The following is a 24,570-nucleotide window of genomic DNA, read 5'->3' as shown; positions in this document are numbered from 1 at the left end:
CAATCTAACTGCCAGCATATACATGGCTAAAATTCTTACACTGACAGAAGGGATTTTTCCTATGCTGTAGGTAATCCACCTCCCTGAGCAGCAATGACTGGGTCAATGTAGGGTCTGCACTGTAGCTCCCATAGTGTAGACATGCCCTAGGGTTATATGCAACTAGGAACAGACATTTGTGTCTTGTCTGCACTAGAATTAACCTAACCTATATGTTGGTTCACAGTTGTCAAAACACGAGTACAATTTCCGAAGTAGAAAAAGCCCCATAGCTACAGACCTTTTTGTTGTACAACTCAGTACCTTTAACAAGTAACAATGCAGAGTGGGGCTAATCTAATATTTCCTGTTAACAGAGACCTGGAGACTGATCTTTCAAATGATTATTAACAGAGCAACAAACATGTACATTCGAGTCTCGGCATTAGTGTCGGACAGCTATTCCTGTTACATAAGGAAGGATTAAAGAGGGATGATTAACAGCAGATATTAGCCTCAAACACTAATAGCGTCATTAACCAAGCACTGGGGTTTGAAATCGTATTTCTAAGCTTTGTTTCTAAAAAAAAAAAACAAAAAACAAACAAACGAACACCAACTACGTGGTTTGCACATGCTGATTTAATTGCTAAAAGCAAGAATCTTTCTGAACCTTCACATACAGGGTATTTCAGTGACACACTGTCACTCATTGTAGGAGAACCCATTCATCTTAACACATGGAAATCATTTACCAGCAGGATTATCGTGCCATGATAATTCACACACCCGAGCTTAGACCAAGGGGAGCGGCTGCCAAGAAGTCAGAGTCAGGGGGTGTATCAAACAAGTCTCCTGAGGGCAGCTGCTTAGAAACTATGTGCCAGAGCAGAAGTGATATCACTTGCCCAAGTGTGCCATCTTTGACTCTTCCTCTGTAGGCAAGATAGCATCCACAGAGAGCCGGGACAGATATGTTTGCTGTGGTTCCTTCTTTTGTTAATTGACATCCCCAGTCTTGAGAGGTGCTGAGTACCTTCAGCCGATCCCATTCATGCCAATGGGAGTTCCAGATGTTCAACACCTTAATGTTCATGTACAACGGTTTCTCTCGTTCACATGGAAACCATTACTGAAGAAAAACAGATAAGGCAATAAATCACAGCCATTAACAGAATTTTTGATTTAATCCTCCCTGCTGCCCAGCCCCCTCCAAGGTGGTGCCACCAGGGGAATTGTCTGCCTACAATCTGCTTCCTAATTTCATAAATGTAAGATTCATAGAAAATCTCCCTCGTGATTTAATAACTGAGAAATCCCAGATGAGCCAATTACCTTAAACCCCTTAAATTCTGTTCCCACCCATGGTCAGGAAGCACTTCTGACCACATCCCTGGCATGGGGGAGGACTTCTCAGTCTACACCCTTCTACACCAAGAATACTGAGTGGGGTAGGGTACAGGTATCCTCTTTTACTCCCTCTTCTTGGGGTTCAGTGATTCGCCCCCACAACGGTCTGCGTGAAATTCCCAAACACCAGTCTAAAGCCACTTGAGTTGTAGTGAACCAATATCTGTTAACAAAGCAGATAAATTCCTATGGAAGCCAAACAAACTCATGTGGTAGACAGAGCACTCTGCAGTCTGGAACCCCTTCGAGTATGTCTATCCTGCAGCTGGGTGTGAGCCTCCCAGCCTGGATAGACAGACTCATGCTAGTACACTAAAAATAACAGCATGGATGTCGCAACTCAGGCTCAAGAGCCCACCTGACCGGCTAGGCTTAGAGCGCGAGCCGTGAGGTCCGTGCCGCTATTTTTAGCTTGCTACCTCAAGCCCAACTAGCACAAGTCTCTCTCTCCAGGCTGGGAGGCTCGCTCCCTGCTGCAGCGTAGACATACCCTTAAAGCCAAGTACTGGGGCTTCCCTGGTGAAGGAAGTTGCCCCAAAGAAACTGAGAAGTTTATCTTTATATGTCTAAAGAAATGCCTCTCAAGCAGCGCCCAAGTCCTAGTCCAGGGGTGGGCAAACTACGGCCCACGGGCCGGATCTGGCCCGTCAGGGCTTTGGCTCGTCAGGGCTTTGGCTCTGGCCCGTGGGATTGCCCCCCCGTGGTGCCACAGGTCCTGCGCTGCTCTCAGAAGTGGCCAACACCACGTCCCTGTGGCCGTGGAGGGGGAGCAGAGGGCTGCGTGCATTCCCAAGTACCACCCCCTGCAGCTCCCATTGCCTGGGAACAGGGAACCGCGACCAATGGGAGTTTCGGGGGAGGTACCTGGAGGCACAACAAGGGCAGCGCACGGAACCCTGTAGCCCCCCCCCCGCCCAGGTCACACAGGAGCCTGCCCTGGCCCCGGTGCGCGCCGCTTCCACCCTAGAGCCGCTTTAGGTAAGCGGCGCTGGGCCAGAGCCCGAACCCCTCCTGCACCCTGCCCCCCAACTCCCTGCCCTAAGCCCCCATCTGCACCTCGCACCCCTCCTGCACTCCAACTCCCTGCCCTGAGCCCCCTGTCGCACCCCTCCTGCACCCCTGCCCTGAGCCCCCTCCTGCATCCCAACCCCCTTCCCTGAGCCCCCTCATACACCCCGCACTCCTCCTCTGCCCCAATCCCTTGCCCTGAGCCCGTCCTGAACACCACACCTCCTCCTATACCCCATACTCCCTCCCGCACCCCAACCCCCTGCCCTGCATACAATTACCCTACCCAGATGTGGTTCTCGGCCCAAAAAGTTTGCCCACCCCTGTCCTAGTCACTACTGTCAAATGTTTTATCCTTTCCCACTGGGCTTGTCTACAGAAAGATTAGGGTTAGAAAACATTAACAGGATGTTAGGCAAACTTAGTATTCAGCGTAGACAGGGACTGTGGTGTTTAACAGTATCAAAGGGTGGTCATGATTAGCACTAGGGTCCCCCCTAGGTTGTATTATGACCAGACATGCCTTTAAACAGGAAGCACCCCATCTACACTAAACCTGGAATTTTCAGAAGAGCGTAAGGGATTTAGTGTCCAGCTCTCAGTGGATTTTAGTGTGATTTGGGCTCTTTCTTCGAAAATCCTAGCTCAAAAGTTTAACTTTGTGTCAGTTAACACATGTTCTAATGCCCTGTAGTTTTGCAGCATGAACTAAGTCACCCATGATTCTTCTCAAAGTACTAGGTGCTGAAACTTGAGAGCCATTCTATCCCCACTGGATTTTGATGAATACCTGAATAGGTGAAAAACATTCATGCCTATAAACTTTTAGATGAACAATTCAGCACAATGCAGAAATACAGATACAACTAGAAGTCACCACAGCGAGTTAGAGCCAAAATTTTCATGTAAGATTGTGGGGTGAAAGAGGGACGGCATCTGTTTGCACAAGTCAAATGCAGATTTGCTCACGCAGAAGTGCTGATTCTTCCTGAACAAACAGACAAGCCCCTAAATGTTGTGGGCAAGTGTTTAGATGCTGTGTTGAAAACTTGGTTCTCAAAAAATCAAGTCAGAAAAAACCCTCTACCATTATTATTTCACTCTTTAAACAAGACCAAAATTTACACAGCATTGCCCTTACAAGCTTAAATGCAAGAACCTTTTTCTTTGCATGAGGGAAGATTACTTACAAGGAGCCTCTACTATGATCTGATTCTGATTCAGAGAAATGACAAAATTCACGGCACGTCCTGGAATCGGCTTCCACGACCCTTTATTGCTCCCAAGATGTGGCCTTCATTGCTCCTTGCAATGTACAGAATCATACATTAACAGCATACCCATCATAGCTATCAAAGTACTACAGAATTTCCACTTTCACCCACTATGCACTGTTATTAGAGTGCCAAGTGGTGGATATCAATTTACACAGAAGCCTCCAGCTCATTTTGCTGGGTGACTATAGTCTTGTGAGCAAAATTAATTTATCCCCAGTTTTTCAACCAACATGCCTTAATTTCCAATTAGTGCAGTGCCTGGGGCACTGTTACGACACGTGCATTTAGTATGATTAGCCATTGCATTGGCGGGAGGAAGAAGAATAAATTAAAGCATTGGTTACGCACTTGCAAAATTATGCTCACTTATTCTTCAACTAGACGTTTCATGCTGTATCTATTTTCCTCTCTCAGCCTTCCCTCTAGGTGGACTATTAGGTGACTCTAGGGTGAAACAGGATGAAGCCAGTCAATGGCAAAACTTCCATTGACTTCATTGAGGTAATTTTTTCACCCTTGAAGAGAGATTTGGGCCCCAGTTCCAGTGCTGCAGAACAGCTGGGAAGCCAGTTTAACCAGCTACCTGGGGATTCTCCCCTGGAAGGTGAATCCCTGGCTGACACAGAGCTTCTACACTGGTTCTAAGCCATTGGTACTGATGGCGTAATCAGGGTATGTCTACACACCAGCTGCTTGAATAGCTCCACTGGGCCATGGGCAGCCAGGCATAAATTACAGTAGCCTTTGGGCTGGGAACCAGACCAGTCCCAGGATTGGGAAAGCCTGCTGTGCCCTGCTCCCTCCTCCATCCAAACACTGCTCAGCTGCACGCGCCATCTGGTTTTGGATTCTAAAAGTCAGCAAGGAGCCCTCAACTCTGAAGTCCAAGGGAACCGAGGGTGCTCCTCCCCTTGAAGGAGTCAGCACTTAGTGAGATCCTACTGCATCAGGCTCTCCTCAGACCACAGATCCCAAGGATTCAAGAACTGGACAATAATACCTCCCTGGATCCTTCTGTTGAAGTGAGCTACTAGACTCCCACTGGTACCCTACAGCAGTTCAGCTTTAATCACCAGGCCCAACTCCCTCTTCAGGTATGTCTCACCATCTCCCATCTGTATGAAGTGTCTCTTTCTAGATCACAATATCATGACTCCGATCACACATTTTGGGGGGAGGGATAGCTCAGTGGTTTGAGCATTGGCCTGCTAAACCCAGGGTTTTGAGTTCAATCCTTGAGGGGGCCATTTAGGGATCTGGGGCAAAAATTGGGGTTTGGTCCTGCTTTGAGCAGGGGGTTGGACTAGATGATCTCCTGAGGTCCCTTCCAACCCTGATTATGATTCTATGATTCTAGGACTCCCAGACAGACCAAAAAGCATCCATGTGATGGGTTCTTTATATCTTTCTAATCCAGGCTCAAATTCATTATCTAGTATCATGAGAGGAAGCCCTGCCTGTCCTGTTAATATTGGCATAATGCAGCCAAGAAAGCCAGTTAAAAGAAAAAGAAAAAGAAAAAAAGGGGGGGGCTTTTTTTATCCTTTTCTCCTCCACCATTTTAAACAGGAGGAGCATGAAAGCGTAAGGTGGACACACATGGAACCAGAGAAAAAATCAGGTAGATGCTTCCTGCTAGAGCAGGTTCAAAAATAATCTTACCGCAATTCATAGTGAAACGGACTCATTCAATGGCATGCCCGTTGCACTACCAAGATGTGAACAGGAGCACATCACCAACATCTGTTTATCAAGGAAGGGGCAATAAACGATGGCGAATCGTCCTTTTCATTTTTGCTTCCGTCTTTAGAAATGCTTTGTAAATATTTTCCCTTAGGCAAATGATTCAATCCACAAATGGAGAAGTAATGATCAAAATAGACTGTGTCCCTGCCCTCTTCGCCATAATACACCAGCCTTATTTATTCCAGCCTGATCCTTCCCTCTCTGACTGAGCGTTATGTTCTCAGGGTATTTCGAAATACACTAGAACCTTTCTGAAAAGCAAAAAAAGTATTTATTTTCAAAAACAAAGCAACCAAGCTCTGGGACTGAGACCATACTTATCATGCTGGCCAGCAAACAGCCACTGATTATAACAACTTCGGTTATTGCTGTGCTGGGCTGAATTTGAACTGGCAGCCGACGGGCAAGATGCTCCAGAGCACCTTAATAACCCCCTGAGCCACCCACTCCTCACAGAGGTTTGGTAGGTTAATAAGCAGCCTCCAAAAAGTTGCTCTCCTAGGACTTCTTTTTACCCTCCACCCTCTAAGCTACTCTGCTACGGGTGGACAGAGGAGAACTCAGCAATAACAACATGGTTAAGTAATTTTTCTTTTCATTGCTTATCTCCTTTTCATCTCTCGCGTCTGCTTTTAATTCCCCTTTCTTGCTACGCTTCCTACATGTTTACTTTCTTTGGGGTCTGTCTAGGCTCTGTATTGGAATAATGCCAGGGTTGATCCCCATTAGGTCAAAAAATGAACTTCAGTACCTCCTAGCAAGGGGAGGGTCACCGCTCCCAAGTCTAGCTGTTGAATTCCAACTCTGCTTTTTAAGCTCTACCTAGATTAGAGAGGCCAGGGAGATGTAAAACAGAAACAGCAAGTTTAGTTGCCACATTTCCAAACCCACTTAGTTCCAACAATAACAACCTGCTCTTATAAATGGAAAGTCATGGTAGTACAATGCATTCTGGAGAGTTAATACAGCAAACACTAACTGCTGTATTAAGGAATTATTTACAGTGTCCCAGTCTTGTACGTGTTTCAGTAATTTTGTTTAATGAACCTCAGCCCTCTGAACATTGCAGATGGACACACCATATGTGCGTCCTCTTAAAGCATTTATTTGGTTGGCCATCTGGATGAAAAATGCCAGTATCATGTGTGACACAGTCGGGCCAGATGGCTACAGGAGAGTAATAGAAGGCAGATATATTAACCCCAGGTTAAGTAGGTCCCCTTTCCCTGGGTAAGGTAACAGGGAAGGTTCCAGAACAATCAGGAACCTTCTGGAGACAATTAAGGCAGACAGGCTGATTAGAATACCTGCAGCCAATCAAGAAGCTGCTAGAATCAAAATTAAGGCAGGCTAATCAGGGCACCTGGGTTTTAAAAGGAGCTCACTTCAGTTTGTGGTGCACATGTGAGGAGCTAGTCACAAGAGGTACTAGGAGCTGAGAGCGAGAACGCGTACTGTTGGAGGACTGAGGAGTACAAGTATTATCAGACACCAGGAGGAAGGTCCTATAGTGAGAATAAAGAAGGTGTTGGGAGGAGGCCATGGGGAAGTAGCCCAGGGAGTTGTAGCTGTCACACAGCTGTTCCAGGAGGCACTTAGACAGCTGCATTCCACAGGGCCCTGGGCTGGAACCCGGAGTAGAGGGTGAGCCCGGGTTCCCCCCAAACCTCCCAACTCCTGGTCAGACACAGGAGGAGTTGACCTGGACTGTGGGTTCATGAAAACGGCCAAACTGCGGGCTGCCATGAAGCTCCAAGGTGAGCAAAATCTGCCAATAAGCGCAAGACCCACCAAGGTAGAGGAAGAACTTTGTCACACATGCTAAGGATTAGCAGCGTTTTCAAGAGCTATTCATACAGTAGATGGGAATTTATACAAGATGTAGCATTGCTGTTTCAGGAATGCTCCCTAAAACCTCTCAGTACACATCTCAAAAACAGCAATTATCCTCATCGAGCTATGAATCTCTGTGGCATGTCAAAACACTTGCCCTTCCTAATCACAGCCATCCGCCAGTTCTTTAATTATTTAGTGACATGAAGGACGCAAAGATAATCAGAGCATGTAAACACTTACTGTAGCAGGCAATTCAGAGAGACTTGGTAAATATGTATTTTAAGCATGGAACATGATGGTAGACATTTTTTGTCTCTTTATTGCCTCCCATTTGGCAAGTTCATGGTTCACCCTAGTGGTCCCCAAACTTTTTCCATTGCACCCCCTTTACCCATAATGGATGCTGTCTGCACCCCTCCTCCCGCACAAACCACAGTCGGGAGCCACAGCTAGGAGCAGAGTTGGGAGCAGGGCCAGGAGCAGAGAGCCACGGTCAGGCTGGGAACGGAGCTGCAGCCAGAGCAGGACAGGGGGCCTGGCTGTGGCCGGGAGTGGGGCTGCGACTGGGGCCAGGAGCAGGACCACAGCTGGGGACCGAGCTGGAAGGGCAGGGCTAGAGTAGAGCTGGGGGCAGAGCATGGATGGGTGGGGCTCCCTCTCTTCTCTGCTTCCTGTGGGGGCACCCCACAGTTTGAGGGCCACTGGTTTACCCTATGTGCGCTCTCAAGGTAGTAAGGGGGTATAAGGGCTATCTGCATGGTGTGGGGGTGGGGTCACTACTCCCCCTCCCATGCAGGTCTGTTGGCAGTAAGTGGGCAGGGGCGAGGCCTTAATTCAACCCGCCCCCTCCCCCACCCAGGGACCTACCAGATCAGCTGAGCCAGCACAGCAGGGGTGGCCTGTAGCAGATTGCTCTCAGCAGGGGCAATCCCACACCAAGAGGGGTTTGAAACTCTGATGCCCGGTCTGCACATAAAAATAGATCCACCTCGCTACTTTGCTCAGGGGTGTGAACAAATCACACCCATGGGCACCGCAGTTAAGCCAATCTAACCTGCAGTGCAGTCACAGAAGGTCTTTGGAAGAAATCTCCTGCCCCTTGGGGAGGTGGATTACCTACAGTGATGGAAAAACCCCTTCCATCAAGGCCGGAGATATCTATGCTACCAGCACTACAGAGGCATAGCTACAGCACGGCAGCTGTAGTGGTCATCGTGTAGACATGGCCTCGGTCACGTTTTCCCTCGCTCCTGATGCCCTCCTTGCACTGGGGAGAAGAGGGGGGGAAGAAAAGGAAGTACACACCCTTCATATTTTACAGCAATCACCAGAATTCAGCACCAAACCAGAATGTCAAGGCCCCAACTTGCTGAAGACATTTTGATTCTAAGGAACCGCAGATGATTCCTGATTTTATTACATTGGATCAGGATGTTAATTGCCTAAGCCTATTGAAGCCAGAGAAATTCTTTCCACTGGATCAGGTCCCTGAAGGCTTGACTTTATAGAAAGGATTTGCACCAGTGTAACTGACAGCAGTATATGATGTATAAGAGATGCAAACCAAAGTAACACCATGAGACCCAGTTATTTACACCTCTCGTGCGGAGATTTGGTCCTGTTTGTCAGACTACTCTTTTGTAAAGGGAAATATTGTAATCATTCTCTAATTATATAAGCAAGAGACTATTAAACCAGTATAGCAAAAGTTGTTACAACAATTCACTTAGATATATTTTGCTGTTATATTATTACATTTAAAGAGTACGGATACCTAACAGCTCGACGCAATGCACATGGATGCCAGTGGAAGACTTCCTCTTGACTTCAATAGGCATTGGATATGGTTGCATCATGCTACAGGCAGAGACGTCCCTTGGGTATGGCAAATCAGGGCGACCGCTCCGGGCCCCGTGCTTTGGGGGGCCCTGCACTTCGGTGTGCATGTGTAGTGCAGGAGGCTCTAGGCTGGCCCAGAGGGGTAGCGTTAGGGGTGCCTGGGAGGCCAGGCCAGGCCATCCCAGAGGGTGGGGTTAAGGGTTTGGGGGCCGGGGGCCGGCAGTGGGGCTCAGGCTCGTACTCACTGGCAGGAAGTATGCTTTGTATTTCTTTTTCTTGCTCAGCATCACGGGGCTTTTGCTCAATCCGACAGCAGCAGCGACCGCAGCCCGCCACACCAGCTGTGCACGCACAGCTTCTGGCATGTGAGCTGCTCCTTGGATTGTGCAACTGAATGACACTAGCCAATATCTCCAGTCCCAGATACAACCCTAGGAACCTCTGTCTTGCAGTGCCCAGTTATGCCCGCTGGATGCTGCAAGCTTCTAGGAGTTTGTCAATTTAATAAAGAAATTGATATGTACCAGGCTTGTTATCCCAAGGGGAGCCTCTGATATGCTTCAAACCAAATGCACTGCTTCAAGTAGAATAGACAAACAGATTTATTAACTATAAAGATAGATTTTAAGTGATTATAAATCAAAAACATAAGTCAGATTTAGTCAAATTAAATAAAAGCAAAACACATTCTAAGCTGATCTTAACACTTCCAATGCCCTTACAAACTTCGATGCTTCTCACCCCAGGCTGACTGGTTGCTCTTCAGCCAGGCTCTCCCCTTTGATCAGCGCTTCAGTCGCTTGATGTGGTATCTGTAGATGTAGGTGGACGAGAGAGGAAGACCATGGCAAACGTCTCTTCCTTTTATCATGTCCTCTCCTCCCTCTTGGCTTTGCCCCCCACCCTTTCAGAGTCAGGTGAGCATGAGTCTCTCCAAGCAAGGGTGAGCAATTCCCCTGGTGTGGCCTCATGCAGGTGAGTCATCGCATTGTAGCTCCCTTGCTGGACAATGACTGTTGATGGGTTGTTTGACACCCCACCCAGGCGTTAGTTACTTTCCTTGCTGTTGCTTCTGGGGAGCTAATATCTTGCTGATTCCCCAACTTACAGCATGTTTTAGTGACAACCAAACAACACAATTCTCAGAACTTCATATTCATGAATGATACACCTCTATGGATAGAGAAATGACTTTCCGCAGATCAGACCCTTTCTCCTGGTACCTTATAAAGCGTGCTCTATGTGCAAGATCATAATTATATGAAAACGAGGAATATGGGGTTACAGCACCAAGGTATAGAATGTCACACCCGCACCTCCTTAGGGACAGCCCTGGCTACAGGCTTGCATATTAGTTCCTTGCAGTGAAACATGTTATCAGATCAAATCCTATTACAATAGAACTCTACCTTCGCAATGGTTGACAAGAAAGAGATAGTTTCCTAAAATAACCAAGGTATCTATTAGTGTCACCCACACAAGATTCTCTGAGTTCTAGCAAACATTTGTGTTCAAATAATCTCTGGAAGGTTAGACACAAAAATTTAGGTTTTGTTTAAAATTTTAAGTGTGCATTTTATGAAATTAAAATATTTTTGGATTAAAACAAGTGAAAAAAAGTTCTATTATTTTACCTGGTAGTATCAACTGCAATGCGTGGGCTGCACTGTGCAATTGCAAGAGCACTGTAATGAGAAACCGACTAGTGACTCACTGACGACATTTGCTGGTTTGCTTTAAGTACGCACACTTCACACGGCTCTTTTTATTATTGTGATCCAATATTAAATAGAGAGAAGGAACATTAAAGTTGCCAGTTCCTGTATTTCTTCATTCCCTCATGCTGGTACTCAAGTTGATCACTTGTCCAATTAGTTGTACTATGTGTCCCCATTAAACTTGGATGGAAATCTAAGGTTTCTTTTGCCCACACATATACATAATGCTCATAATCTTATCACTAGGAGTAAAGACTTGTAGATATTATGTTCTGATTATTTTATTGGTAGGAGTCTTGAGAGTAGATGTTGGTATGGGAATGATGAGAGAGAAGTACTTAAGTACCTGAATGGAATAAGAAATGGATTGCTAATATTAATTACAATCAGGGTGCCCAGACCACAAGTGGAAATCTTCATTCAAACGGCACTTTTTAATACAATCAAAATAATAAAGAATTTAAGCAACACCTAATAGCTTTTTGGATCCTAGCATTTACCATGAAAGGGTTAAAGTATTTATTAAAACAAGCAGATTTGCTATAGAAATCAGGCATGCAAAACAATGTATTCACAAATTGCTCTGACATATCAGTTTCCTTCATTTTCATAAGCAGAGCTATTTTTTTGAAACATAGTTCCCATCTTCTGTAGCCTCCTAGGCCATGTAAACTCTCACTTGTACTTTACTACTTCTGAAGTGTACCGAAGAAAAATAAATGGGCAAAGGAATCATATCAAATACAGGGGGATAAAAGATGTAAGAAGCATAACAAACCTATTTGACGTGAGCTGTCAGAAACAAAGAATCACTAGAAGGCAGGCGTTTTGTCATAACTATTTGTGCTCTTTACCTGCTCTCTTTCTCCCATGTGTTCATATAACTTGAGCTCACATCAGTTAATGGCTGTTAGACAGTGTCCCTCAGAGACCTTTCTTGGAGATGAACTGTTATCCTAGCTAACTGATACTGTAACCTTGGAGCAATACAAATAATTGAAGAGTACTCTTTGTTTCACAGCAGGTGAAGAGAACACACCATAAAATAATAGATTGTAAAGATTTCACTTTGATAGAACTTTAGCAAAATTTGGAATGGGAGAATGAGAATCAAACATTTCTTTAAACAAGCAAATAGAAAGATTCTTTATTGCACACATTATTTAACTTCTTGTGGGCCCATTTTTGCAGCCTGCTCTCACATGCAATCATGACAGGACTGGATTAAGGCAAAGGTAACTATGCCTAGGGCCTCAGCTTCTGGAGTCACAGGATTACAGATTCAGAGCTGTCAGTTAAAAAGAGAAAAGTATGTTTCTAGTCTTCAAGATTAAAAAGAAAAGAAAAGCAGGAAAATGCGACTGGAGTATAACTGACACAGTGACACCTGCCCGAGTCTGCTGAGAGCCTGAAACTCTGGCCCTGAGACATTAACTACAAGACCCACTGCTCTGGGATTCCCTGAACACCACTCCAGTAGGGGCCTGTGGGTGTGGTTGCAGAAGAGTGAAGCAGTCACCGTCATGGCCTGCCAGCCTAGACAGACATATCATGGCTGCTAGGGTAACTACTGGGGCTCCCGTGCTGCCATCCCCACCTCTCTAAGTGTGGGGAAAGAAGGGACCCTTGCTGCCACCCTTAGTGCTGCTAAGGGCAAGAGGCCTGCTGCCTAGAGAAGAGGGCCTTGCCCCTGCTGACCACTTCCACTGTGTATCTACATACAGGCCAGGTGCAGTCTAGCCTTGTCAGGTGAACAAGCAAGGTTGGGCGCTTCCTCATCTTGGCTTCTTTCTTGCTAAGGAATATTATGCAAAGAATTCAGCCACACAGCCCTGCAGAGATCTGGTGTACACACCTGTAAACTGTGTACACCCGTGTGAACTGTTATAAAATTGTGCCCTATGGATCAACTGCAAAAAAGAGTAGTTACCCAAATAACTGCTGTATTACATGGGCCACATGAAAATGGAAAGTGCTATACAAATAATTTAATTAAAAAAAAAATCACTGCTTCTGCAACAGATAATGTCCTAGTTTTTTTTGTTGTGTAAAAGGTTCTTCCATCTTGCCAGTTTTCAACATTTTATTGATTAGTGATCGTAGGAGATGTGAGAGCACCATAGATGGAGTGCAGGGGCTGAACCCCAGGAAACAGAAAGAAAGGAAACAAAATGGAATCACTTCTTAAAAAACCCAACATCCATAGTTGAGAGCCCAAGAGATGATGGTCTGCTCCTGTGTGGAAGGCCAGCACAAGGGTTATGTTCCAGCTAGGTCTCACTGAAGCCCTGAGGAGTCCTTTGCATCTGTATTTAGTTATTTACAAGCTGCGAGGCTTAATGAAATGGGCCAGATCTTGCAGTACTTATTCTGGTAAAATATCAGTGCAGTTATTGCCTAAGGACTACAACCTTCATGTCTTCCTTCAGTGTTTCAAAACTTCCTTCTTCTTGGTCTTCCTCATGGGCTTTGTCCCATGACTACTATTTCTTGCACTCTCTGACCAACATGTCCCACATCTCGTCATCTCACATGATCCATCCCTCAGTCAATACTCCATCAGCTTTTTCATGATGGGGACATCATGACTTGTACTGTTTCATTGTATAGCCGGGGGGCATGGATCAGTGTTCACATCGCATTCCCAGTCAGTACCTGGCCCAAGCCAGGGAAGCTAATGATCCAACCAGCAGATAAAATTCAGTGATGAATCCTGGTCACGTGACACCTGCGGCATGTTCCACATACACTAAGAAGATTGCATAGCCTATCAGCTCTCAAATCCAGTGTCCACCTGAGCATTGTCATTTCAGCAGTGGGAAGCCGTTGTTGTTCTCCTTGCTGGACAGCATTCCAACCCATATGTCAAGACTGGCCTAATCATGGTCTTATGCACTTTGTTCTTTCGTTTACTTGGCATGTGGTTATCATAGAGAATTCCTCTCTCTCTATTTGTATCAAGTCCTCTTCGTGCAGATCCTAATGTCTGCTTCCACATTCCCAAAATGGCTCAACGCTGCACTGAGGTGTCTGAATTGTTGTACAGACTCTCTTTTAACCATCTAGTTTTACTGGCTTCCCGTTGTCCCCCTCAACAAAGCATCTCATGTATTCCATCTTTGGTTGCAGATTCGTAAACTATTTTCTTCTAATGCAGCCGTCCATCATTCTAGATCCTTTTCCAGCTTATACGTATCTTCACGGCACAAACACAATGTTATCAGCAAAAAGCATGCTCCATGGAGTCTCTCCTTTAATCTTGTGTCAATGTGTCCATTACAAGCACAAACAGAAATGAGCTTAAGACTGATCCTTGATGAAGATCTACCCTCACAGTGCAAATCTCACTGCTGCTGCTTCTCACTGCTGTTGTGTTGCCCTCGTACTTGTCCACAATAGTCTGAAAAGGTCTCCAGAAGGCACCACCAGAAGGCAACCTCAGGCACCATCATATCAATTCTCTAGAAACCGTCATAAGCCTTCTCATAAGTCCACAAACACAAAATGCAATTTGTTGCATTTCTCCCTGTACTTCCCCTGCAATATTCCAGCTGCAAATGTTGCATCCAGTGCTGACCTTCCTGGCATATTGGTTGTTGATTACTTGATGTTCCAGTTCCTCAAAGTCTTTTCTCAATAACTCTTTCCAATCATTTCATTGCATGACTCGTTAATTTGATGGATCAGTAATTATTAAATTCTTGCATATCCCCTTTGTGCTTGAAGATAGAGGCCAGCGTGCTCTTCCTCCACATTGGCCTTTTTGCAGTTCGGAAGATTAAGTGAAAGAAGTTCATTATCACCACTTCTTCGTGGCCTAACACTTTAAATGACTCCATTGTTACACCATCCAGTCCCACTGCCTTCCCACATTTCTTCATCTTTAGTGCTGCTCGAGTCTCCACCGCAGCGATGGGCCTTGTCCACTTGTTGCCTGTGCACACTTCCCTCTGCTTCCTCACATTCTCTTCATTGAGACGTTTCTCATAAAACTGCCGCCACCTCAATGATTTTGCTGTCTTCCACCAGTACTCTTCCATTTTCATCTTTGACACACTTCATAGCCCGATCCTCGCTAATCTGTAAATTCCTCATTCCTTCCTTTGTAAGCAGTCCTGCATATAGAAGGTTTTAAAAGTGCTTGACCCTTGAGTTCCGCAACGGCTTTTTGCCTTTTTCTTTGCCAGCTTGTATTCCTCATTATTTTCCACTCTTCTTACTTTCTGCCATTGCGTAAACCTTTCCTTCTTTATTACCTCCTGAACATTGGTGGACCACCACCACCACCACTTCTTGCCATGAATTTTTCCTTCTTTTGTTTGACCACACAGATAGCTTTTCCACTTTCTGTAATACATCTGGATATTTCCCCCAACCCTCATTGGTGTCATCATGGTTGGTCTGGTCATTGTCCAACCTCCATAGAACCTCATCCTTAAATCTCAGAGTCCACAATTTTATCCTTTGTTCCACAGCTCGTCTTTTGTCGTCTCCCCCCCACTAGCCTTTTCACCCAGAAATCCATTACAAACAATCTGTTGCTCTGCAATCTGCTCTCCCAGAATCACTTTAGTGCCTCTTGTGTTTTTTAGATCTCATCTTGTCAGAAAGTAGTCAGCCTGGGACCCAGACAACTCTCTGGTAGGTAATTAAGTGCTCCTCCCTCTTTATGAGGTATGTATTGGCAACAGTCAAGCCCTGGGCTCTAGCTAACTAAGATATCCACAACAGCTTCATTTCTGGCTCCAAAGCCTCATCCTCCAGGACAGTCGTTGTAGCCCTCACCGTGTTCTGCCATATGTCCATTGAGATCTGCTCCAATAATCAAGCACTCAAATTGTCATATTACACTTGTCACTTGGTCCAGGTATCTGGAATTCCTCCTTCTCCTCTGGAGTACAGCCAGTCTGTGGCGCATAGCCTTATAGAATATTAAATATGTGGTCTCTGCTCAGTGCTATTCTAACTTTCCTCAGCCAGTCTCTCTTCCTTTAAAGAATAAGGTAGCAGACATCCAATGTTTCTGCTACAGTTATTCCTGCTCCATTCCTCTTTGTTACTAAGCCATGATACATCATCTTGTAGCCCTCCACATCCTTATGTTTTATAGTTTAAATCCTGGGTAACATTTCACTGAATCATTTCTCCAACCTTTGCCTTCTCTGCAATATTAATACAGACAAGGATGCAGTTCTGCTGCCATCTGCTGTTTTCACGGTGTTGGACAACTAGCTGCCAATAAGCAGTTCCACACCAAAAATACATTGCAGGTGTGGGCGGAGGAACTTCTCTTGTGTCCGTTTTGGGCTAGATTGCATTGAGCCCGTGTGGGGGTACAACAGGAGTAACCTTCCAGCCCATCTTGTGCCTCTTCTCAGGGTCCAAGCACAATTCTCACTCCTGGAACCCCTAGTGACTGGCCATTAGCACTTCAACAGGGATTGGACCATGGTCCCTGCCTTCCCACCACTAGGACAGCTGAGCCAGTAGGGGTAAAGAGCAGACTATGCCTAGATAAAGGGCATAGCAGATGCCATTGCCATGTGCACTCTCACTCCATATCTGAAAGCCTGCATCTCCCAAAGCAGCTCCTAAAGCCCATCCAACCCCGTTCCAAAATATGGCTCGCACCTCAAAGCCACAATGCTGCACTCACACTGGCTCTCAATTTAGCAAGAATATTCTTATTAGTGTGTCCCACAATTCCCCTCTGGCTCAGCTCATGTATGCGGGAGTTGATTCTCTTTTGAAGGGTCTCTAATTTTAATGCGTCTATGGCCCCTTCATTGGTAAACAGACCTGTAAAATGTAACAATATTGCATATTAAGGTTTGACTTACTACTACTGGCTTTTAGAATAGTAGATTAAAATGAAGAATTAAAATTAACATAAGCCTCTTTTGTGACATTTTAAACTGAAATCCTGTTCATGAAACTAAATAGTTTTTGACAGAATGGTCAATATTTGTGCTGCCAGAAGCTGAATTTTGAGGCTATTTTGGATTATACTTTTGGAAAAGTAAGGCAAGATTAAATCAGAACAAAGATCTCTGCCCAGCAAAACTGTTCTATAGCTTTCTATGGAACAACGTATTAAAGCTGATTCCTCTTTTTATAAGCCATTTATGCATATTGGTTAAATCAATGTTTTCTGAAAAGCATGAGAAGAACCTTTGAATAGGTTTCTGCATCTCTCCTACTACATAGTGGCAATCAGAAAGAGGACACCACGATAAGTTAATACAGTGTTCATTTCCATGAGGCGAACCCTTAGGGTCAAATTCTGGTCGGAGTTCCACCCAAGCATAACATATAAAGGCATATAAATAATGGCCATGATTTTCAAGAGTGACAAGTGATTTTGGTTGCCCAACTTGATGTCTTAAGGGGTTGGATTTTCAGCGACTGCGTAGTGCCCATCTTCTGAAAATCAGGCCCCTTCAAGGCGCCCAAAGTCATTAGTCACTTTTGAAAACCTTGGCCAATAATAATACATTGTACCCATATTATTATTATTCTCATCCCGGAGCATATTTGCAGACACTGGGATCAGTACAGCGTTGCCATTCATTGCTGTCCATGGGTTGTTCCTCCTTTAAACCCAGCCTGGTCACGTCCCTGCGTACAATGTCTAATTGGTCCGCCTCTAGGTCTGACTGACCTTTGTTTGCATTGTTTTCTTTAAAAAGAAAAGGAGTACTTGTGGCACCTTAGAGACTAACCAATTTATTAGAGCATAAGCTTTCGTGAGCTACAGCTCACAATTCAATTTGTGTGGGGGGGTGGAGGGTGAGAAAACCTGGATTTGTGCTGGAAATGGCCCACCTGATGATCACTTTAGATAAGCTATTACCAGCAGGACAGTGGGGTGGGAGGAGGTATTGGTTCATATTCTCTGTGTATATATAAAGTCTGCTGCAGTTTCCACGATATGCATCTGATGAAGTGAGCTGTAGCTCACGAAAGCTTATGCTCTAATAAATTGGTTAGTCTCTAAGGTGCCACAAGTACTCCTTTTCTTTTTGCGAATACAGACTAACACGGCTGTTACTCTGAAACCTGTCATTGTTTTCTTTGGCATCCTACCATCTATCTTCTGCAGTGTGCTCACCATCATAATCTTTTTTATTGTAGCCACTCCTGTACTCGGAGTTCTCTTTCCACTCCTTTTAACTTGCTTGTTTGTCTCAATCATTCCACTTTACATCTGTCTCCTTTCAAAGAACTCTCATCTCTACTGCCTCCAGCCTTCTGATATCTGTTTCATTTAATGCAACTGACCACAAAGTAATACCGTTAGGACACTGGTTTTATACATTTTTCACTTTGGTACCAAACAATGTTTTTATCCGTCTACAATTTCATCAATTTCTGGGCATCGCTCAGCTACAGTACATCCCCTTTTAATCTCATCCTTGGTAGAATTATTGGACTGATCAAGCTCCCTAGATATACACAATATTCTGTCTGTTCTAGCACTTCACCACTACTGCATTTCAACGCTTTATCTGTTGTCCCTTTTTCAAGATGCAACCACTTTTGTCTTGACATTTATTGTAAGTCCGAGTCAACTACACCAATTTTCCAAGGCAGCAAAGAGTAGCACTATTAATTCAAAAATGTCTGCTGTTGTACAGTGTCATCTGCATAAACTAAGGAACTTAACTGTAGACCTCCAGTGTTACACCCTCCAACTCACCTAATATTCTTAATGTCCAGTTTAAGAACATGTTGAAAAGCAATGATGATTCCATGCCCCCTTGTCTTACACCAAACTTTAACTCAAACCAGTAGCTTAATTTTTCACCAATACTCATGACACTGAAGGATTCTTTGTACATAGCTTTTATAAACGGCAATTATTTTATCTGCAGCTCCATATGGTTTTGCTACTTTCCGTAATGCTTCCCTCAAAATCCAATCAAATGCGCTTGTGAATTTGATGAAAATAAACATCTGCATCCACAGAGCACTTGCTATCCAGGGATCTCAAAGTGCTTTAAAAAGACTATGTCTCAGAACACACCTTTGAATGGAAGAAGTATTATCCTCATTCTACAAAGGGAGACTGAGGCAGGGGGAGATTAAGTGACAGAGGCTCACAGGAAGTCAGCTACAGACCTAGGAAGAGAACCCAGGATCTCTCAACTCACAGTCCTGAGCTATGGCAAGAAAACTATCCTTCCTATGTTAGGCAGAGAGCACTTAAGCCCTATTAACCGATATATGCATGTGCTTAAGGGCTTTTCTGAATTAGGATGCTTTCCCAGGGTGGCGCTATTCTTGCATTAGAAAGACAGCAAGCGCATTGGCATAAAACAATGGATAGCTGCTCTCTGCCAAATAAGCGGGGTACCCTAAACTGATCTTTAGGAAAAAAAGAAATGGAAGACTTGAGTGTAGAAGAGAGGGAGGGGATTATATTGACCCAGAAGCAGATCGTTGCTGACGCAGCCTAGGCAGTACTCTCTGCACAGCAATTGCAAAACACAGTCCACGTCTACAAGTAAAGAGCAAGTTACACATGTGGCTATGCTGACCTGCTCTTGGAGGAATTTATACAGCTTTCTAGTAGCACGTGGTAAGCCAAATGCCATCCAGATTTGGGTTCTTTTGTACGTGGATGTTCAGGTACTTTGTCGCACCCCAGTGTGGGGGAAGATACAGATTTCCTTCTCCCTTACCTTGTCCCCTGGCCCCCCTCCCCCCCACACACACACACACCAAAATGTGGAGATGAAAGAGCATTTCCGGAGAATTAACATTCAGCTGCGATGACTCAGGGCCTGAAGTGCCCCATTGTCTGTTCAAGATGTCCACTTTAACTTCAGCCCCAATATGAAGATTGTAACTCACAAGGGTATTGATCTGAACATGAAGATCTACCTGTTGTTTTGACAGAGCCTCACTCACCCACTTCCTACATTACACACTCTCTATAGAATCATTTGTACAGTCATTCAAAAGTTATTCTGACATTCACCCTCTGCCTTGAGCACACTCGCAGTCCCTAAAGAGAGGGCTCACCATATCAGAGACATTCTTTTCTAATTTATTCAGTTGGTGGGTTGGATTTTATTAAACTAAAAAAAACAAAATAAACCTCCCTTAACCCAAAAGGGAGAAAGAGGGCAGAAGATTTTTGGTAATGCCCAGCAATTTTGTTTTTGACTCTCCTCACCCATGGGTGTTGGAGTCAGTGATCTTGGAAACCAGAGGTGCTTTCATACCCACCAGTATAGAGCATGCAGCTGTTCAGATGGTATTCTGAACATTCAGAGAGGCTGCGAAAGCTAAAAACAGAAACCATGGCTGGTGCGAGGCTAAGTGTATTTTCGGACTTAAGTCCAAAGCTAGTTAGAATGCATGCAGTAATCCATCCAAAGGAGACAGTCTCATGCTTTTAGCTACCTTGTTCCTTCCTTTACAGTCTGACCCTTTTCTCCTAAGCACAATACAAGATTGACTGTCATTAATCTGAGACACAACAGATCTTCACATATGCCTGATATTTCACATATGAAAGCAGCTCGCTTAGATGAAGGTTAGGGAGAGACACTTCTCTCAGAGATGGGAGAGTCTATCCTCTATATACGTACTTTTAAAAAAACAACATGTAACACATCTCCATCACTGGAGATTTTTAAGAGCAGGTTGGACAAACACCTGTCAGGGATGGTCTAGATAATACTTAGTCCTGCCTTGTGTGCAGGGGGCTGAACTAGATGACCTCTTGAGGTCCCTTCCGGTTCTGATTCTATGATTTTATATAGAATGGAGCGATTGCTTCCTGTATTATGAGTCAAGCAGCAAAGTTATATCAGGGATGAATTTGGTTCAGTAACATTTTTCTTGGCAGGAGAGCTCATAGAAAGGAAAAGTTTTTGTTGGGCTCATGAACCTATGTTGTGAAACAAACAAAAATATGTGCATTTCATATGAAGACTGAGTGGGGGGGTTTTTTAAACCATTTGTTCTACCACTGTGCTGGAAGTTGTTTTAGATTATTCTGCTGCATAGATTGAGGATAGTCTAGTAAGTGAAATAAAGGGATTCTCTAATGATTTCTACACAGAGCTGAGTAAAAGGGAATCAAGGTCACATCAGAGAAACTAGAAATTTTAAGGGGAGCTTGACAAATACTGTCTGTTTTTGAGAAGTATGCAAACTTTAGCAGTGAAACTCAGAGCACTTAGCCAGTCACATACCAGTAATTAGGGCCCAATCCTGCCACATTCTAGTCCTATTGAAATCTCCAAGGGTGCTCAGTAACTCTCAGGGTCAGCCCTTTAAAAGTCAGTTCCAGGTATTTGTAAATACTATTTTGAATTCATCCAGAAACTGAAACAGGACCACATGCTTTTTCCACCCCCACTAGAAAAACAACCCAAACGGACTGGACTGATTTGCCTACTTTCTTCACTCCTACAGTAGTATTTGTTGTTCTAATGATTGTTCCAGGAGAACATGGAGCATTGGCATAGAATTCTAAGTGCCCTACAGAGATTGGCACATCAGTAACATGACAGAAATGACAGGTTTCAGAGTAGCAGCCGTGTTAGTCTGTATTCGCAAAAAGGAGTACTTGTGGCACCTTAGAGACTGACAAATGTATTTATTTGAGCATAAGCTTTCGTGAGCTTATAAATTTGTTAGTCTCTAAGGTGCCACAAGTACTCATTTTCTTTATGACAGAAATGCTATGCTCTCATAATCCTGTTTGATGCATTGGGATCTTTGATTACCAGCCCTGCTAAATGGCTGCATCACATCAAACAGGATCAAACAGCAGTCACGGTCGGTTTCATACCAGAAAGCATCACTTTTTCCAAAACTGCATAATCAACTGGCTGCGAGGGACACCGATATTGTGGGAGAAGCTTGGCTGCAGGCTCTCAGCTTCCCGTACCATGCTGGACAGACATAGTGTGTGGCATCTGAAACAGGACAGCAGAAGCCTGAAAAAGCCTTGAATTAGATTCTCATCTAGGGAGAGAATCTACAGAAACCAGCTCACAGGAAAGAAAAAAACTACAACTGAAGCCCCCTTCGCCCTCCCATGCCAATGGAGAGTACCTGTTACAAGGCAGCAACAGACAAAAAAAAGCCAGTCATGATTACCAACAGGAAAAGTATTTTTGTGCCGCTTTAAAATTTACTCCTAAGCAGGGAGTCAGCACAAGCGCTGGATGCCACCTGGTCCCCCAACCCCCAAGTCTCATTTGGGGAGCATCAGTAGATTTGCAGTGGTGCTTGTTAAGAGCGGATATAAGGAGCTGCCAAAAGCTGCCATTTGCAGGGTACAACAAATTTTAATGGATCTACGCTGCATAATATTGAGCGCCATCTACTGGCATTTTATATATTAACCAGCTATCTATATATACACTAGAGAGAGAACTCTTCCACCGGACACCATTGGCAGCAGTGAGGGCTTGGTTCAGTGTCTAGGAGTCTTTCTTGAAACAGATACAACTATGGCTCAAGCCTTCAGCTTGAGTCATACTCTTATTTCTAATTTGAAGAAATTAGAACATAAGCCTCCTTGGCCACCTTTGTAGGTGATTTTTCTCCACTTGCGAGCAACTCAGAAGTCCTGGGGAACATGGAATCCCAATACTTGTTTTTTGGTGGGGGGAGAACGGGAGAACACCCAATAATCATATCTACTTACGTACAATAAAATGAGCAAAACCCTGTCAGCATATCAGGAATCTGGACAATTCCACAATTTCAACATAGTAGTGTCTGGCTAGTTGAGGTCCAGAATTTGGTCACAAAACAATCCCCAACCACCTAAAACCCCACTTGTGGGTCCAGTTAGAGGCAGTCAGATGGGCTTCCAGGGGTGGCTCTCCTGTGTGCTCCAGCCCAGAGATGCCCACACCATGAGTTCCTGCTCTGCTGTGAAGTTACCCAGTCTGGTTTTGTGGCATCAGCTCTGCCCCGGCTGGTCTAGTCAGTCCCTGCTGTGCCGCTGACTATCAGGACACTGTGACATCAGCTCTGGACTGACACCATTGGTCCCATCAGGCCTCACTGTGAAGTCAGGTCTCCGCAGATACCGCTGCTGGCTCAGTTCACTCTAGTCCTGCAGAATCTCTCCACAAGTGTTCAGAATCTGGCTGAGGAATTCAAAGCACAACCACACCCTGGGACAGAATCCCTGCTCCTGGGGACAGAACTAGACTCTCGAACAAAGTACTCTACCCTCACCCTGTTGAGCTTGAATCCCATTGCCAAACCAGATTCCCCAGCCTGTATAGTCAGAGTGACCCAATTAGCCAAGGGTACATCTTGCACAATTCCTGTGCCCTTTTCAGGAACACAAAGTCAAACTCCAACCAAAGCAACACCACACAATATGTGGAACCCTAGGTGCATAACATTGCAATTCATATCAGTGAGACTGGACAGAGGTGGCTTTTACCCTTTCCTTGTATGGAGGGAGCAGAGACCTCCATCCCTCTAAGCCTTCATGTTCTGGGGCTTACACAGACATAGCATACCCTCATAACTGCACAGACCTTGTGCTCGTATCTACTGCACAGGAACGTATTTCACCCTAGGCGATCTTGGTCTTGCATGTTCTTGCTCAGTCCCCAGTAGGGAACACAACAGTCTTTAGGATGGGGCAGAATTTAGAATTTAACTCACTTGAAATGAGCTTCTGGGCCTCTCCGAACAGAGAGGCAGTTGTTACTGAGGGCATACAGTCTGTTAGGGAGCAACACAAGGATTTCAACACTGGGTAACCAAGAAAAAAAAAACATGTGATTCACCCTTGTTCTTCTGAGGCGCATCATACAGGGTGTCCCTTGACACAGATACTCTGCACCACATTACTCTGCTCACCAACCATGTCTGAACCTGCCGAGAAAATAACATGGTTCCTACAGATTTTGACTAATTCAGACATGATAAGAAATAACCACAATAATCTTGCATTAATTTTTTTCAAATCCCAATCCCCATCAACATCCCTCAGGGGATTCCTAGTGGAAGAGACAAATGTAATAGATTCCTGAAGGAGTCACTGAAGGTATTTTGGCCTCCTGCTATATGCCTCCTCTTTTCCAAATGATCAGGTATTTTTGATCACAGTCTCTATCCCTCCAGATTCCCTCCTTTCCGAATAACCATGTGTTCCTGAAAGAACACTGAAGATATCCCGATTTTAGCTAAACATGGCCTCCCTTCTTTTAGCTAAGGAGAATTAGATGGTTGGTACTCCCCTGGGTGCATAGCAGATTGGGATTAGAAACAGGGTCTACTGCATAGCAGGTTAGGGTTTTACTACGCCATCAGAAACTGACTTCCTCTGTCTCAGATTCAGGGGAAAGACAGGCATTGTGTTTCCACATATTTTGCAGACCTTATATTGTGACATACCTTGATTGGCTAGGATTAGACCTGAGGGCATACAAGTTCACAGGCCCCATAGGTAGCATAATAAGCACATTACTCTGGACTGGCACATATCCAACCATATTCAACACTTCTCAAATTAGCAACAGGTCATTCTGTATATCTTGGATGAGCATTAGTTTAAAATTACAACAGGAAATATATTAGATATGTTGAAGGGTCTGAACTGAAACACAGCCTTAGAGCATACAAAGCAGCAAAATACTTGATTTGCTGCCAGAAAACATGGCTCTCAGATCGTTCAATAAGCTAGGGCCTCGAGGCCTCATGGAATAAAGGAATTATTGCAACACTCTGAAGGAGGATTAATTCGGATAAAGCACAACCTA

General features: G+C 44.6%; 1 long non-coding RNA gene across 1 annotated transcript in view; it reads right to left on the bottom strand.

The window, feature by feature from the left end:
• Positions 1–657: 657 nt before the first annotated feature.
• Positions 658–24,570, bottom strand: part of LOC311524751 — an 87,458-nt gene continuing 63,545 nt past the window's right edge. The window contains exon 4 of the long non-coding RNA XR_014712612.1: positions 658–1,111. This is a non-coding gene — a long non-coding RNA (uncharacterized lncRNA). The remainder of the gene's footprint in view (positions 1,112–24,570) is intronic.

Source organism: Lepidochelys olivacea (genome assembly GCF_965140295.1).
Source record: "Lepidochelys olivacea isolate rLepOli2 genome assembly, chromosome: 8".
In the NCBI taxonomy this organism is placed as follows: domain Eukaryota; kingdom Metazoa; phylum Chordata; order Testudines; family Cheloniidae; genus Lepidochelys; species Lepidochelys olivacea.
The sequence above is the reverse complement of the archived record's forward strand: the minus strand, read 5'-3'. Positions and strand labels throughout refer to the sequence as shown.